Here is a 17,069-nt window from a genome sequence, read left to right as displayed (position 1 = left end):
GAACTCCGAGGGAAAGACATCATCAGCAAAGGGCAACAGTGGGCGGACTACCATGGACCACAGAGCAGTGGAAAAGTGTGATATCATTAGATGAATCATCCTTCACCATGTTCTCGACAAATGGACGAGTGCACATGTGCCGCCAACCTAAAGAACTCTACAGCCCTGAGTGCTTGGTTCCAACAGTGAAGGGTTCTGGTGGTTCCATAATGTGGGGCGCATTTTCCTGGCATGGTTAGGGTGCACTCATTCCCTTAGAAGTCAAGGTCAATGCTAATTGTTACTTAATGATACTCCTGCAGAATTCCAGACGCTGGTAGACTCTGTTCCACGATGCATACAGGCTGTACTGGCCGCACTGGCTGCACGTGGTGGCCCAACTTCTTATAAAGTGACTTTACATTGGTGTTTCCATTTTTTTGTCCACTACCTGTGTATGTGTTAAATACTGTATGTATGTGTGTCTATATATATATATATATATATATATATATATATATATATATATATATATATATATATACACACAACTGTAATCTGGGGATATTTTGGACGTCGTTGAACATTGGACAGAAATGAAAAAAAGTTATTTTTTGCAATAAAACACTATGTTTTACTTTTTAAATAAAAACAATCTATACCATTTAAAAGCCCTGGTTCTTAGCTTTCTAATAAAACTATATAATAAAACTTTCTAGTTTTATTCTATTCTTGGGTTTACCTACTTTTTTTGTATGATTTGTGCAAGGAGTGAAAATGACTATCCAAACAACATGGTCAAAAGCCCAGTCTGAAGGTTGCAGGCAGATCCATATTGTCAGAATCTGAACAAACCACTGATTTGGGGACATATTGTTTTTAATCTGTAGCCCTTTCCATGGCCAAGAAAATGACCAGTATTATCTCCAAGTACTGCAATTTCTTTGGGGTAACTCTTGCCAGAAATAGTTCTGCATATGTACCAAGGATAATATCAAATTGCTATTATCCTTGATAATATATGTGCTAATGTTACTATAGTGCATTCTACTTTACCGCATAGCATGTGATTTTCATCTCTTCACTGATCATGTGAGGGTGTTAACATGAAATCTTGCGATAAGAATTTCAGACTAGGAAATCCTCATAGCTGAAGAGCATTAGATTGCAAAGACGGTAGAAATGGTTCAAAGTATAAAAGAAAACTTGGTGCTCGAAGCTACCATGATCGTATGGAAGTCGCCGAAGAGGTGCTGTCCAGTTTGAAGAAGGCCTGTTGTTGGACTCAATGTTCAGTGAAACTTAAAAAAAAGGGGGAACCCAAATACTTTTAGTATTTTTTGCTTTTACGTTTGCAGGTTAACATTACTCAGTTTATGTTTGTTCTCTACAGCTTTTTGACTAATGAAAGCAAAAAAAAAAAAAAAAAAAAAAGTAGTTCATTAAAGTTCTGCCTGCACAGCAAAATTGTTTTGATTTTTTTGGCCAAAACTTTTTTTCTCCACTCCATATTTTTTTTTTTTTTTTTTTTTAACTTTCTCAGGTGTCCAATGTTAAAATCAGGAAGGTTTCACGTGGTTCAGTCACAGTTTTGAAGGGGTGTCCAAAGACTCCACAAAGCCCTGGAACATTGGACTAATTTTAAATAAAAAAAGGGTGTTTAAGTCACTTGTTACAAAAATGTTTCAACTCTCTTATATAGCCCCAAGGTATACCTGTAAATATATCACAAACTTAGTTCCAAAAAATTATTTATAAAAAAAATAAATACAAAAAATGTGGTCAAATACAAACAACAAAATTATGTCAATCTAAACGATATAAAATAACCCCAGATTTATATATATATATATATATATATATATATATATATATATATATATATATATATATATATATACAGTATGATGTTTACACTGAACAAAAATAATGTTATTTTGATTCTTGCACCCTTGCATGTATAGACGGACGCTCTCTGCTGCAGCAAACATATTGCACAACTGACGCTAGAGATCTCGCTAAGATGACGCAAATAATACTTAAATTAGTATATTGCGGCTCTCTTCATTAACATACTTTTTCTTAGTACATACAACAAAATGTGCACTTTGTGGCACATTGTGAATTATCGATAAGAAAATACAAATGCAGTATATTTTGCACTGCGACTTGGGACCATCTTAGTACTATCTACTCCTAAAACTTCTAATCCAGAGGGGCTTGGATGGAATATTCATAGGTTGTTTCTGATTGCTTAATTAGTTGGTTTTCTTTTTCCTTTCAGCACAAAATTGCGCTAATGAGGATTTGGAAAAATAGTTTTGACAATCTAGCCCAAAATACACCAAGACTCTCAGATATATTCAGTTTAATATATGAATATATAGTCAATATATAGATATATATATATATATATATATATATATATATATATAGGACTGAGTGGTTCACTCTAGCTGTCTGCTTCTCTGTCAGGGCAAATTGTTATTTTAAACGTTATTGTAAATAGCTTTAATCAAGGATACTTTTATCTTTAAATCAGATTCTGCCCTACTTTTGGAATACTTGAGGGAAATACTGGCTACCATAAGTGAAAAAGAATTTGCTTGAATTTGCAGTCACCCTCACTTTTGGTTTGTTCCTTCATTAAAATGTGAACTAGTTGACATATGTTGCTGTAATTGTAACACTATCTTTCATTCCGATAAATACTTTGACTATATTGTTACACGGGTGCCCTGATACAATAAGTGTACTATAGGCTATATGTTCAAGGCTAGTAAAAATAAACAAAATCTTTATAACAGTTGCACGCTCTTTGTACACTTGAACACTGCCCTCACCAGAAGTGACTTAGACCTTCCCTTGAGTGACATTTTCACAGATGCAAGGCCTTCGATCGTTAAGAATCTCAAGGCATTCCGCTGGCAATGGATATCAAGCATCTGGCACATATTACCACTTGACTCTATCCACTTCATCACTGAATCAATGAAAGGTCAGGAGACCCTCAAGGCAGGGGTGGGCAGTTTTGAATGGAACAGCATGCCACCACACAATGCTGTAGTAAACCTCATTGCGTATTATACCCGGAATTGAGATCTTCAAAACCTGAAGACCCCTGCTCATCACTTTGAGGAGAGAACATTGCTAGATCTTTTCTTCTCCAAGGAGACAGGTTCTCTTCTGAACCAATCCCTCCGCCCCAAAGTTCTACATAAAGTACAAGTAGAAAGGTATGTGTGTTCTGCATGTTATTTGCCATGCGAATTCACTTTTCAAGCAAAACATGCTTCTCAAAAGGCTTATCAAGGTTGATTGTAAGGAAATGATGTGGTTATTAGGAACATAAGTGTAGCACAGGCTTCAGTACACATTGATACACTTATGAGCTTCAGTGCATAGCGCAACAATAATATCCTTCCCCTTCCTCATAATTAACCTTGATGAGTCTTTTCAGAATGTTTAGGCTATCATTGCAAATATTAATCTAAGCAGATAGAACATTAGATAATTATAGGAAAATGTGTGTTGCAGAAACGGGAGAAAAAAGGGAAAGCAGCGGACAACCAGCTTGTGGAGATTGTGCCATTCCTGAAAAAATCTATCTAACAGTAGACGTTGACAGTCAGATTTACATGAACGTTATTGTCATGATTTGTTATGTTACATGAAAATTTGAACAGCTAGACTGTATTGTACAACATGTATAAATAAATGTGACTATGTTTAAGAGGAAAATAAATAACATGTAAACCCTAACCTCACTGGTTTGAGTCCACTATGCACTCACTGGCATGCTAATCTTTATCTTAGATACTAGAATATGTTTTTATATAACTTAATGGCCACATTCTAGTATCTGAGATAAGAACAGGCAGAGAGAGTCCACCCTTTAGTCAATCTTGATGATAAGTGTGGGTTAATTAGAACATTAAACTGCTGTAAATTGACAGAAACATTTCAGATAGGAATACACTGTAATATTTCAGCTGGCCTGGAGAATGTGTGATTGCATGTGTTGCATGTGCATGCGATTTTGAGATTTTTTTACATTATCAATGAAACAGAATTCTAGTCTCACTCAAGTTATGGGAGAGAACATTTAATTGATCTTGTTTTACAATCGATCACTTTTCCAAGAGTTTAATTAAGTCGGCTCTGTAACTTTAAAGGGAAAGTGATAAAAAAAAAAAAGAAAACAAAGAGCCCTATGTGTATTGTATTGACTTCTGTGTTTAGCTTTGTATTACTGGCTGCATATATGCTAAGGTGAGCCTTATCTGTAGCTTTACAGAAAGAATAGTGACAGAGGTTTAGTGCTTTATAGAAAAATAATCTTCATCCATTTAATTTCAAACAGTGACAGACATCTTTTCAACAAGAGAGGCTATTTTCTTGCAGACGCAGATAGACTTCTCCTCTGCTGTATTGGTGCGTTTAGATTTCTTAGCATGCCCAAGCTGGTAGCTATGTAGCCATTTCTAGTTATTAGCAGTGACTGCTCTTAGAAAAGAGATTTACATGCAATTGCGCCATGCAAATTGTGCACTGCTACACCCCCACCCATATATTGCTATTCTTTGAGATGCTTTTTAAATCTTCAGCTTCAGTTTAAAGATTTGGGGCTCAGCTGAGTAACTCCTCAGGAAAGGACTTATTGTGTCACCCATGTCGACCTGCAGCTTCGTCACTTTGAGATTTAACTCGAACAAGCAAAGACAGGGGATGCGTCTGACAGTCACTATGATGGACTGCATTCCTAACACGCCCATCTGAAAACAAAGCTGTGGAATTCCAGGAAAAATATGATGGCTCTGTAATACGCTATTTTCGTTTCTGTTTAGGTTAAGGGTTGGGTAAATGTCCTACCCTACTGTATCAATGGCATACTCAATCAACTCTTTCCATTAGCACTAGCACAGAAGTAGAACCGGCTTGGTAGAACCTTCAAAAAAAAGTTAGTCCAGATGACATTTTATGTCATCTTACCTGGCAATGACAAGATTGCGTATGGCAGAGCGTTATATGATATTGCAGAATATAACAACAACCAAAAGAAAAAACTTGGGATATTCTGCCTAACCTCAGAAGATGAACCTTGCTTTTATTGCACATTACACATTCTGTAACTAAGCAGAATAAATACTGTAAATATATATGTATAATTCTTTTGGATTCCATAGTCTGAATTAAAAAATAAAAAAATAACAATAATCAAATTCTCCCAGTCTGCCACCTTTCTCTCTTGTTAAATATGAAGAGAAACATCTACATCAAAAGACTAGAAGCATAAAACTCTACTGTGCCAGTGCCACCCCTTTCCTTGCTGCTACCATGAAGCTGGTCTGTTATGTCTTTCATTTACTATAGGGGTGTTTATTGGGAATGTATTGGACCGACATTAAAAAGTAGTTGGGATTAAAAAGGTGGAAACTCCTCATCCTGGGGTACGGCTATAGAATCTGCAACAGCAGGCTTTATTACGCTGTCAGCCCACTTCTAGACAAAATAGCCTGCCTTATCAGAGTACATCCTCACTCACATGTACACTCAGTCACTATCAATCAGCAGTACAGGATGGTTTCAAAAGCTGTTGATCACAAATTGGAAACCATTAAGGGTTTCAGGATGGATACTGAAACTTCCAGGACTCTTTAATTGCGTTTCCCTTACTGATCCTTGAACTCTTAATTATGTATCACAAAAGGTAACAGTAACACAGTTCGAGAGTGTCCCAACTCCAAACCTTTCTCAATCATAGGCCTACAGTTACTCTAGCTACCAGTAGCCTACCCTGCGAAGTGTGGGGTGCCATGATGTTAGAGGTTGTGTATTTATTTTAAAAAATAAATAAATAAATGCCTCCCTGACTGATTTGCACGTTGCCAGACAGATACCCCTGAGAATGTTTACTTCACCATGTCACCATGGAGAAAGAGCCCTTTTAGAAATAAGCATGAATGCTGAAAGAGTTGCCCTGTATAAAGAGTTTCACATATCAGACATGTCTGTTAGTTTGTAGCAGATGGCTTGTGTCACATAATTTGTATCGGGTGGAAATGACGTTGCTTGAAGATGTACCTGTACTATTTAATTATTCTTATAAAACTAATTATTATAAAATATGTAGCATAGGGTGCAGTGAGATACAAGCTGAAGCAACCAAGGAGCTCATTTGTGGGCAGCCCTCTGTAAATATAATCTTGTATCGTACAGAACTCTAAATCACATTCTATATATGCACTGTTCTGCCTAATACATTGGGACAGTCTTGAAAAAGAACAACTTTTGGGAGTATGGGTGTGTGTGTGTGATGCAGATATAAAGAACTCAAAGGGAGAAAGTAGTGTAGAAGTCTAAAAAAAGCCTTTAATAATGACTGGCTAACTAGTGGCAGAGCCTGGAGGGCAGCATTCTTGGGTGGGTGGGGGCTGCAAGGTCCTTTCCTGAAATAAGTTCTTCTAGAAACAATAGAGGAAGAACGTCCTCATTCATCCGCAACCAAACATGTGCTTGACTTGATTTAAGGAGTAAACCAAAGATAAACATCCAGTGGTTACCAATGGAGAACTTCGGAGTGAGTTGGTCACTCTGCTGCTTTCTGCACGGGGGTCCTGGAATCTCACAGTGCACTGTGCTGCCCTGTGCTTACCTTCATTATAATTCAGGGATGAAAATAAGACTCCCATTGCATAGCAGTCTGATCCATTCCTGGTTTTGCTATGAGTTTAATAAGACACATCTGAGCTTGTTACCTACCATATACAATGTGGATAATCTAGCTCATCTGCAAGGGGGGAAACCTCTATGCAATAGCAGTCTTATTTCCATCCCTCTAATTTGTGTCAGATTGACTGGACTGGTAGACTTTACTGAAACTCCTCCACTTTCATGCTGTAAATTCTTGATTATTTCCATTTACTCAGTAGTTTTGAAACTATTTCTCCACAAAGCATGCAATGTTACCCACAGTGCCCTACTGTCAAATTAACAGTGGAAGGTAAAAAATACAGTACTTCACTCAAGAGTGTGACACAGTAGAACTAGAGGTTGTCATCTTTTAGAGAAGGTCCCCTTTGGGTTTTGTGGTGAAGGCGCCAAATGACTCAGCTGAGTAAATAACGTACCACTATCCATATTGTCAGGTTAAGAAAAAATCTTTATCCCTACTGACCAGAGTTATAATAAGAATATTGACCTAGAGGTGAAAAGGTTGTGTTCTATCCCAGTGCACTGATTTATTTCAGCACATGCTTGCACTGTCTCTGTCAGCCTTTTCACTTTAAAGATAATAGTGCAATTATAATATTTTAATCCACCAAATAAAAAAAAATGTCCCTGTAATCTTTTGGCTGTCATTGTAAATAGCATTAAAACTGCTTCTTTACCTCTTGCAAGCTCACAATTACCCAGTGTGTTCAAAACAGAACCCTCAGTAATCAGGAGGCAGTGTTTTCTTAAAGACCCCACACTTTCGAACTTGGCATGCGGTTATGACTGTGGCTATTTGTATCAAGACAAGGCCTGTTGAGGTCTAATATTATTGCCACTTTTGGCACTAAAAATGTAGAATATTTGTCCTGTCACAATACCAGGATCCTACTTTACCTAGGTCTTGTGTTGTATTACATGTGGATAGTGAACAAGAACAGGAAACAGTGTTTTCAAGAAGCTTAGTTAAATGTGGCTCAGCCATTTCAATGATAATTTAATTTCAGGGAAACTAAAACATTCAGTAACATAAAATTCTAACTAATTCGGCAAACTGTCTGATAGCGGCAGATGCCAAATTATTTTAAATTTTATGTTATTTCGTCAACTGCCCACAGCCACCCAGACTGATGGCGAAGAAAGACTTTAGTGCGCCCTGTTGTAAGAAATGAAAGGCTAATGGAAAGTAACACAGCAGTGTTCATCCTCTGGGTACCTACTACAATTCTCAATAATAGTTCATCAGTCGAATAACTTTATTTATTCATTAGACCGACTGAATCTTTTATATTTATATTTATTTTAATGTAAACTGAGGCAAATGTCTAATTGTCTGAGATCCGATGTCAACGAATGTTAGACATGAAATAATATTGTTTTAATGTGTAAAAAATATTTTCTACAGAACGAGAACTCAACTTTTTATAAAAAATATTTTCTTCTGAGTCATTCCTATTTCTAAATAAGAAAAATACTAACTGTATGCTGTTGATTAATGATTAATTACTATTGCTATGATAAATTAGTTTTGGCACTGCATTCTTCCAGCGTTTCAAATAACTATATTTAACTGGGTGGCTTTCACAGTTTTAAAATTAAACTGTGATTATTAGTCTCTTGCTGATATTGAATGATCTCACATTCAAACAACACAACTCTGCTCAGAAATGTGTACTGTATTACTGCAATAAAAATAAAATAAAACAATGTTGCATTTACTTCTGGACTCGTTCAATCGTTCTGGATTGTTTTGTTTTTTTTGTTTAGTTTTTTTTTCTAAAACATCCTTGTTGAATATATTGTATATCCCTGAAAACAAGGTAAACAATAATTTAAATATATATTTTTGTAAATGTAAATGTGACATACTGTAAAACAGTACATTTCAAGGTTTGAATCTGAAGTAAGCTTAAATTAAATAGAAGCAGATTAGCAATGATACTGAGTTTATTATTCTTACTATTGCATAAGTTCACTTACGGAATGTGGTCTGTGATTCCTAAACAAAATGTAAAACTGGATCTATATCTGCAATTACCAGATGATAACCTGATGATTCCTTACTAATTACTTCATATCTTCCACCCTGGTTGCTCTGCTCAGGTCTACACCCCACAGAAAATTAGATATATCTTGTTAACTGCTTGACACCTGGCTCAAATTAAGCTATAGCTTTTACATCTAGGTTTATAAGAGTGAAAATGCTGTAATAACCGACACATTTATTAACATCTCCCCTGATTAACTGACAACATTTTGCTATAAAATGAATCACCTCCTTGTATAATCCCTGTAAATACAGCTAATGAGTGTCATTTCCATATTAAGTGTTATATGTTTAATACACTTATATTAATGGCACTACAGTCTCAGTTAGGTAATTCAGACGACTCAACTCTTAATTGAGCATGTAGCAAACCAAATTTTGCCTTTTATTTTAATTTTTTTAATCATAGAGGATTTAGTTTCAACCCCAATTCTGCTGCCAATAGTTGCAAACAGTATTCATTTGCAGGAGATTTTTTTATTTTATTTTTATTTTTTGGATGTGATTGTTTTATTCATTTTAAACTTTTCAAGGAGACTAATTTCAGATTGTAGACTAGGCACCAGTGACAAAGAGACGATTGTTTCCTGGCAGTTAAAATAAGGTCTGAATACTTGCCTGAGCTGTGCAGCCTGTTTAATCCACAGCTTGACTACAGTAGCATTTTAGGCGTTCTCTTTATTGGAATGTGACTAAAATTGTGAAACTCTTTTATCCAAGATTCAAGTTGCATTTAGTCATTCTTTTGGAAATGAGCAGCACATTTAGTTATCACTCTCAAATGTAGGGTAAGAATGATAGCTTTTGCAAAATAAGCTAATAAATGTTCACCCCCAGCAAACTGCATGTCATTCTAAAAACTGTGTTTTGGAAATTTAAAATGGTTTTGTAGAAGCCAATTTACAAGAAAATGTTTCAAAGAAAAGGGGTCCTTGTACAATTAGATATTAGAAAGTCTTAACTGCTTGAATGTCTAAACAACTTTATTTACAATCAAGTAAGTCAAACAAAATAAGTTATTATTTTCTTTGTGTTGAATTTCTGTTAGTGGAGGGTGTTGCCTGGCTGCTTTGGTTTTGCATTTCATTGGTTGTTCGAGTGGTTGGTTCTCTATGGTTTGCTTGCTTTTACCTAAAGTAAAGATATTATTGTCAACTGGATTTGACATTACCAGATAGCACCTCCTGCAGTGATTTTTGACACCTGCAAACACTCAAGTCACACTGATAGATACTGCTGGTTACAGTTTACTGTAAACAGCTGTTATTTCAAAGACCATGGCTTGTTTTGTTGCAGTACTCACAGAATGGTGAAACATAATCAATATGTCTTTTATAACAGCATGAGGTGCAAATATACTTTAAATAAAATGTGCTTGTGTAGTGGCAGAGTACACTTGATATCAAATGTATAATATTCAGGAATATACAGTTTATACTTTTTATATCGAGGGACACATTAGTTCGACATCATTGCTGTTAGATGTAAATAAATAAATAAATAAATAAATAAAAGCATTCCCAGGAAAACACATTTTCTAACCCCGCACAAGGAATTTCCACCATTATAAGCAGTTTACTTACTGTACTTAACTTTTTCACACATGATGTCTTCAGAAGGCATCCTCCTTCATGAAAACAACCACCAACCAACAAATGAATCTAACAGTTTAGCTTGAAACTGCACAGCTCGAAACAGTTGTTATTTATAAAACCCTCTGTTTTGTAGCTGTTCTTGGCAGACTGGCTGAAAACAATGACTGGGTTACATAAACTGCAGGCAGAAATGCCTGTGAGGAAAAAAAAAATAAAACAAGTGCATCCAACTAGCTCAGGGGATTGCTGTTCAAAGCAAATGTGTGCTGTAGAAGGTTTTGTTTTCCTTTTGTTAGTACTCACCATAGTATAGAGTAGGCAGATAGAGAGGATTATACAGAAACCTGATTGTTTAATCCCTTGTATTACCAAATACATTTTGTATGCAGGTGAGGGAACAGCAAACAAACAGGAATCACATTTCTGTGGTTTGTTTATCTGCAACATGAAGCAAAAACCTAGAAGGGGGAATTAATTGGAATTGTTTCATATTTATAAAACGGGGGAAAGGTGGAACACAGATAACAACAAATACGTTTATTTGGATCCCTAACAAGAGGGGTAAGTGAGTTACAGCTGTAAAATTAGACCTTAGGCTCCACCCACACACAGAGAAAACAAAAGGTGTTCTTCATAATTGTTTGGTTACCATATTTTGAAGAAAATTCTACGACTGTGATTCAGAGCTGAGTGGAGATGATGCATTTTCAATAAGGCCCTTTGTGATGACACTTTCTCTTTGTGTGTCAAACTGTGCTCTTTCTTTAAACACTCAGTTAAGGCTATAGACACAATGGTTAGGCTATGTTGATTTATTTGCCTGTCAATAAATTAATGGAAGGGAAAAAAACCAGAAACTCTTCAATTTGGGCTAAATTCATATCATGGAAAACGTGTATGGTTTGCAGACACTGAAATCTGTCCTATGCTGTTCTCTCCTGCTGCATATGTATTTGTTGATGAGCAGGCCTGACAAGGGCAGACAAAAGATGTGGCAGAAACTTTATTTAAGACAGCCAGGGCCTGAGCTCATTCATTTTTTTTTCTATGTTGCCACTGGGTTTGAGGCCTAAATTCCCCAATATAATTTGCTCAAGTACAAAGTGTTGGCTACACTGTTGTATATTAAGGGTTTATTAACCTTACATTTCCTTCCCCACCCTTTGTAGCAAATTATTTTTTTGGAATTCAAAAATAAAGTTCCATTAGTAAATCTGAGGAACTACACAAGGCTGTATTTATAAAGCAGACACATACCAGTAATGTTACATATTTATCCAACAGAGTGGTTAAAACAGAGCAGAGGAGGCTGATACAAAAACCTCAGAACAGCAGTGTACTACGAAGTTATTTGTGAGCAAAATGCAGTTTTGTTGGCTTTACTGTTTACTCCAATGAGCAATTTGCTGTATTTTTGTTAAAGGGAAACACTAGAGTAAACTTAATAAAATAGGAAAAAACAAACCAAAACAAAAAAACAAAAACAAAAAAAAAAACGTGTCATGAAATATAACCTACTGTGTTCTTTCCCAATTTTTTAACATGGACTCTTTTTTTTTTTCTTTCATAAAACAATTTTGAAATGGAATAAATTAAATAAGGAGGCCTGGGGGTTCTGAAATTCCTCAAACACACAACCATATCCCATCCTACTACAAATATGTAAACGTTTGGAGTAATTACTATTGCAGTGTGTCTGAAAATGTAGCGCCTGCAGCTTTCCTGACGTCTGGGTCGCTACTAGCTGCCCTTATGATTGTAACACTCATGCATTGATTCCAAGCTTTAATATATTCAATGGCACACCGACCCGACCTAGAAACGCTGTTTGGAATCGGACTTTTCCATCTGCTCCGAGCAAGCGGGGGTGCGTATGCCAGCAAATTGTCTCTAATGGCAACTGAATATGTTTCTGTTCACTGTGTTGATATGATATACACAACTGCAAATATACAGTTAACCGCGTGACCTGTAGAGATGTGCTGTAAAAGACAGAGGTGTAAAGATAGTAAATAATACAATAAGTTTTTTTTTTTTTTTTTACTTTGTTGTTTAGGCGGAAGGACTTGTAAGCGTATTGTAGCAAACGGTATGTTTATGTATCTATGTGTAGCAACGGTGCAAGGAGACAGCTGTCGGCTACTCGGTATCACTATTGACATAAAACATATCAAAAAGGTGATTTTATCAAATTTAAATTATACCAAAGGATGAATCCAGAACCATTATGTACTACTATTTCCAACTTGAATGTCATGCCAAGAGTTATTTTCTTTTTAATATTTTAAAATATTATTTAACACAATTTAGCTACACACAGAATTCTAGAAAGGTATTATATTAGAATATTTTTCTTAAAAAGAATACAGAAGGTATAAAGATTCGCCGCAGCCCTATTTATAATAATAATAATAATAATAATAATAATAATAATAATAATAATAATAATTTAAAAAGAACAAATGTATTAATACATGCCCAAGTATACATTGCACGTCGTAGTTTTAAAAAAAAAAAAAAAAATAAACTCCATGAACAAATTATAAAAAAAAAAAAAAAAAAAAACATTCTTGCACAAGGCATTTTATGTAGGAAAACTCCCGACCATTGGTTTACCCCGGTGAGTCGGTAGTACTGCAGTCTTCCCTCCTCACTGAGAAACTTTTGTCTTAAATGTTAGAACTGAGCTTGTTTGAACTCCCCTCCCCCAAGTATGGCGAAACAGGAACAACTTCTTTGAAAAAAAAAAAAAAAAAAAAAAAAGTTGCACAAGTTTGAAACTATCTTCTTCGGGAGACTTTTTGTGTTTGTTTGGCGTACGGAGGAGTCCAGCGTTGTGTTTTTTTAATCCAACGTCAACGTGTGTACATTTTGTATTTTTATTAACCACCGTGGATCTTTTTTTGGCGGAATTTGTCGTCTGAGGAGGAGTGTTTTTAAAAAGGAAAGATGATAATCGAGAGATACTCTTACTGATGTTTGTGTGAAATTTGTTTGGCATGGATGTACCTCATTACTGTGGAATGTGGTCGCTATATATTAAACACGGGGTGAGTCTAAATTGATATTGTGTCTAAAATATAAAAGTAACTATTAAGTACCATTTTCAGTCTTTATTCGTAGTTATTTGTTTTGAAAAAAAAAAAACTTTTGGCCTTACTCTAATTTATAGTTCGGGAGTAATATATATATATATATATATAGAGAGAGAGAGAGAGAGAGAGAGAGAGGCCTTAATCGATGTAAACGTACTAGTGTATTTATCACTGTTTTGTAAACATTTTAATCGATTGTTTTGTTTTTGTTTCTGGACATTTAGTTACCGGTATCGGTCGTTTAGGAGAACATTTAGAATTGGTAGATTATTTAAATATTACCATATTTCCCCCTGCTGTTTTGTGTTGGAAATGATTGCTAGAAAACGTGGTGCAGGACTCCGCATTCTTCTAATACTCTTTATGATTTACCATTTGATTTCTTTGTCTGCAGGCTGCGTATTTGGTTCTTGCCCTTTAAGGTTTAAAGAGATACTGAGCAATGTTTGTGCACGTGGGTGAAATCAATGCAGTCGACTGATTGCAACTTTTTGTTTGTAGTTTCACGAGCTTTTGTTCTGTGCATTTTGTTGTGTTATAAGAGGGTCTTAAATTTAACATCGACTGGAATTAGTCATTGCAGGAATTAGTTTCAGGTTTCGCCTTTTCCAGTTTACTGGTCCTATAGGTGCTACGGTATTTGTGACAACTTGTTGCAAATCAGTAGTACTGCATAATGATGTGCATCACAATTATTGTGTCAAATACCAGGAGTACTTAATTTTAAAGTAAGGCAAATGCACGATTCATTTACAAGCATTGTGTGTATTTTCTTTTTTTTGGTGGGGGTGGGGGGGGGCGTCGTCGTCAATTTAAAATAAATAAGTCTTCGTTTACTTGCTTGATACTGCTGTAGGCTATTTAAAAAAAAGTGTAAGGAGTTATGTTTTGTGTCTATTTAAACCCACTGAATTGTGTGTCTTATTTAAATGGTGGTCAGGAGGCATTGCTGTATGTACAGGATCTAAACACACAGTTTGGAAGACCTCAACACATTTTCATTCAGAGTAATCAGTTCCAATCGCATTATAGAGACTATGGTAAGGTAAAAAAAGGTCTGTGAAATCAGTCATAAGTGTTGCAAAGTGGATCATGTAATTGAAGTATTTATATCAAGGAATCAAGTTAGTATGACGTTATTTTCACATAAACCATTCCAAATAAATGTAAGGAAAGTAAAGCTATGCAGTAACACCATAAAAAAGAAAGAAAGTTTAAATTTGTTTTTAAATGTTTCAAGTTCTGGCTGAACAGCCTGGTATGTACAAAACTCCTGCAAGGCATCATGAACTGAGTACAAAGAGCGTGGCTTTTTATTGATTCCACTCAATAACAGTGACAGAGATCACAGTCAACAGAGTTTCCACCAAGACCCACAGAAGCAATCTGAGGTTGTCTCAATGGGTTGGGTTAGTGCAGTGGAGGACTAACTGTTTCCATATTGGGGCAACACTTGCAGGGCAAATATCTCAAGTGGACTGGACACGGACACAGGAATTTGAAAGGAAGAGTAGTTTAAATCTGTAGTGAAATCAGAAGATTGAACACTGTCATTCCATGAACACCTAGGGCAGGCTGGTGAATGCATTGCAGTGTTGAAGGATCAGCTGTTTACACAGGCAGATGCTAGATAAATTTTAGTGTTTTTACCTCTGGCTTAAAAAAAAGAACGACTCAAACTTGGGTGCACATTTTTACTTGATTACACAAGGTAGACCTGAATGAAACTAAAAGCAGCACTCGCAGTCCCCATTGGTCAACACATAATGAGCAACTTTACTTAAAGGATAGCATTTTTCATTTATTGCCTCTAAGTGGTTAAATACACATTTCTTTGCCTGCAGTAAGACACAGCCTCTGAATAAACTCTCCATTTTTTTTTTTTGTTTGTTTTTTTCTTTTAGGTTTGTGGATGGATTATTTAAAGCAGAGAACCTGGATTTGGGGTAGTTGCTGTTTTTGGATCTGAAAGGGGTTACGCTTGAAGTTTGCAATCTGTTAGCAGGAGTCCAGTTGTTCCCAGAGGGCTCTACCTGCAAGTACTTCCGATGAGGAAGTGCCACCGCTATTAGGATCTGGGGGCTTTTCAAGGTAATGATGCTAAGAGCCTGGTCATTTATGGATCAAGACCACACTGGTGGTAGTAAGTGGTGCCTTCATGATCCCTTTTGGTTGACAAGGATTAGGAGGCTGTGTGGTCCAGTTGTTAAAGAAAAGGGCTTGTAAACAGGAGGTCCTCGGTTCAAATCCTGGCTCGCTCACTAACTTGCTGCGTTTCTGGTGAGACGTTGTTGTAGTAATGCTTTTACACTGGCCTTTTTTAGGACGGCATTGGGCCATCTAGAATCTATTTTTCTGCAGTGTAAACGAACACAGCTTACTATCAGGTGTCCTAAAAAAGGCCAACTAAAGACGTGGCTCGGCGCCAGCTTAGGTCTTTCCGAAAAGCAGTGTAAACCGACTTTATGACGGCTCACACACAACGTGAGTGCCGCTCGGCTCCGCCCCCGTGGCAGTGCCGTTGCAGCGTCACAAAGAGAAGAACGACTTGATACACAAGCGTCCTGAATATTGGAATTTGTTAACTGTTTATATTGGGGTATTTGTAAATATCTTTTGTTTTATTATTAAGTTGTCTTCAAAAGTGTACATACCCCAAATATCCATACATAGCGCTATGTGAACTTTTGACGGTGTCTTTTTTGCTTCATTAAACAGGTGCACAATGTTTGAGTGTGTCTGAAAATTATTAAAAAAAAAAAAAAAAAACTCTTATCAAATAATTTTATACAAAAACTATCCTGGATTGTGTTTTTCCCAGTTATTTTATTGTAAACCATTTAGTTATTGGTTTAGTTTCACACACGCTTTAACACACTGTCTGTTTGTTGTGTGTTTTTATTGTTATTTAAATGAATATTTTGATTGTAACCTTGATTAGCTTAAAAAAAGGAATATATATACACACACACACACACACACACACAAATATTAGTTTTTTGTTTATTTGCTTCTGACAACTGCCTTGTGAACTGGGGAGAGCAAAAAAGCAGAGCTGTCAGAGCATTGTGGGTGCACCCTAAGCGGAAACACAAAATAAATACATATACCATGAATAAGCGGCAGGTCTGGCGAAAGATCTGTGCAACCCCGTCTCTGCACTTTTTGATTATAGTTGATCTGTTACACAGTTGCGTTTTACATGTTACGATCTAAGTTTTAAATTAATATTGTTTTAATATTTTGCGGTCTCTGTTTTCGTTTTTTTTAAAAGAACGAAATGTTTTGAATAATTACAAACAATTTAGATAGTGTACTGATGTTGTTGTTGCTGTTATTATATTTATTATTATTATTATTATTATTATATTATTATTATTCATTCATTCCTTCATTCATTTGCAGTAGTAGTATTTGTAACAAGGCAAATTTAACCGTCTCAAGGCACAACCGCAGTGTAAATGCTACGTGAAAAATGAAAAGAATCTCCGCAACCAGTTGGACCTGAGTCTGCTTAGGTAGGAGGTGGCAGTGTAAACACAGCATATGTGACTCTGCAGAAGATGCATAGTTCACACACCCTAGTATCTGTAAGTCGCCATGGATAAAGGCATCTGCTAAATAAAGAAATAATAATAA

The 17,069-nt window shown here is 35.9% G+C and overlaps 1 protein-coding gene across 5 annotated transcripts in view; it reads left to right on the top strand.

The window, feature by feature from the left end:
* Positions 1-17,069, top strand: part of LOC121327732 (B-cell CLL/lymphoma 9 protein-like) — an 89,605-nt gene that overhangs the window by 36,830 nt on the left and 35,706 nt on the right. For 3 of the 5 annotated variants that reach the window (XM_041271915.1, XM_041271914.1, XM_041271911.1), the window contains exons 1-2: positions 12,926-13,385; positions 15,335-15,521. The gene's annotated coding sequence lies outside the window, so the exon portion shown is untranslated. Of the gene's footprint in view, positions 1-12,925; positions 13,386-15,334; positions 15,522-17,069 lie in introns of those variants that run through there. The other 2 variants (XM_041271913.1, XM_041271912.1) reach the window with 2 other exon arrangements.

This window comes from Polyodon spathula, chromosome 15, assembly GCF_017654505.1.
Source record: "Polyodon spathula isolate WHYD16114869_AA chromosome 15, ASM1765450v1, whole genome shotgun sequence".
NCBI classification, from domain to species: Eukaryota; Metazoa; Chordata; class Actinopteri; order Acipenseriformes; family Polyodontidae; genus Polyodon; species Polyodon spathula.
The sequence above is the reverse complement of the archived record's forward strand: the minus strand, read 5'-3'. Positions and strand labels throughout refer to the sequence as shown.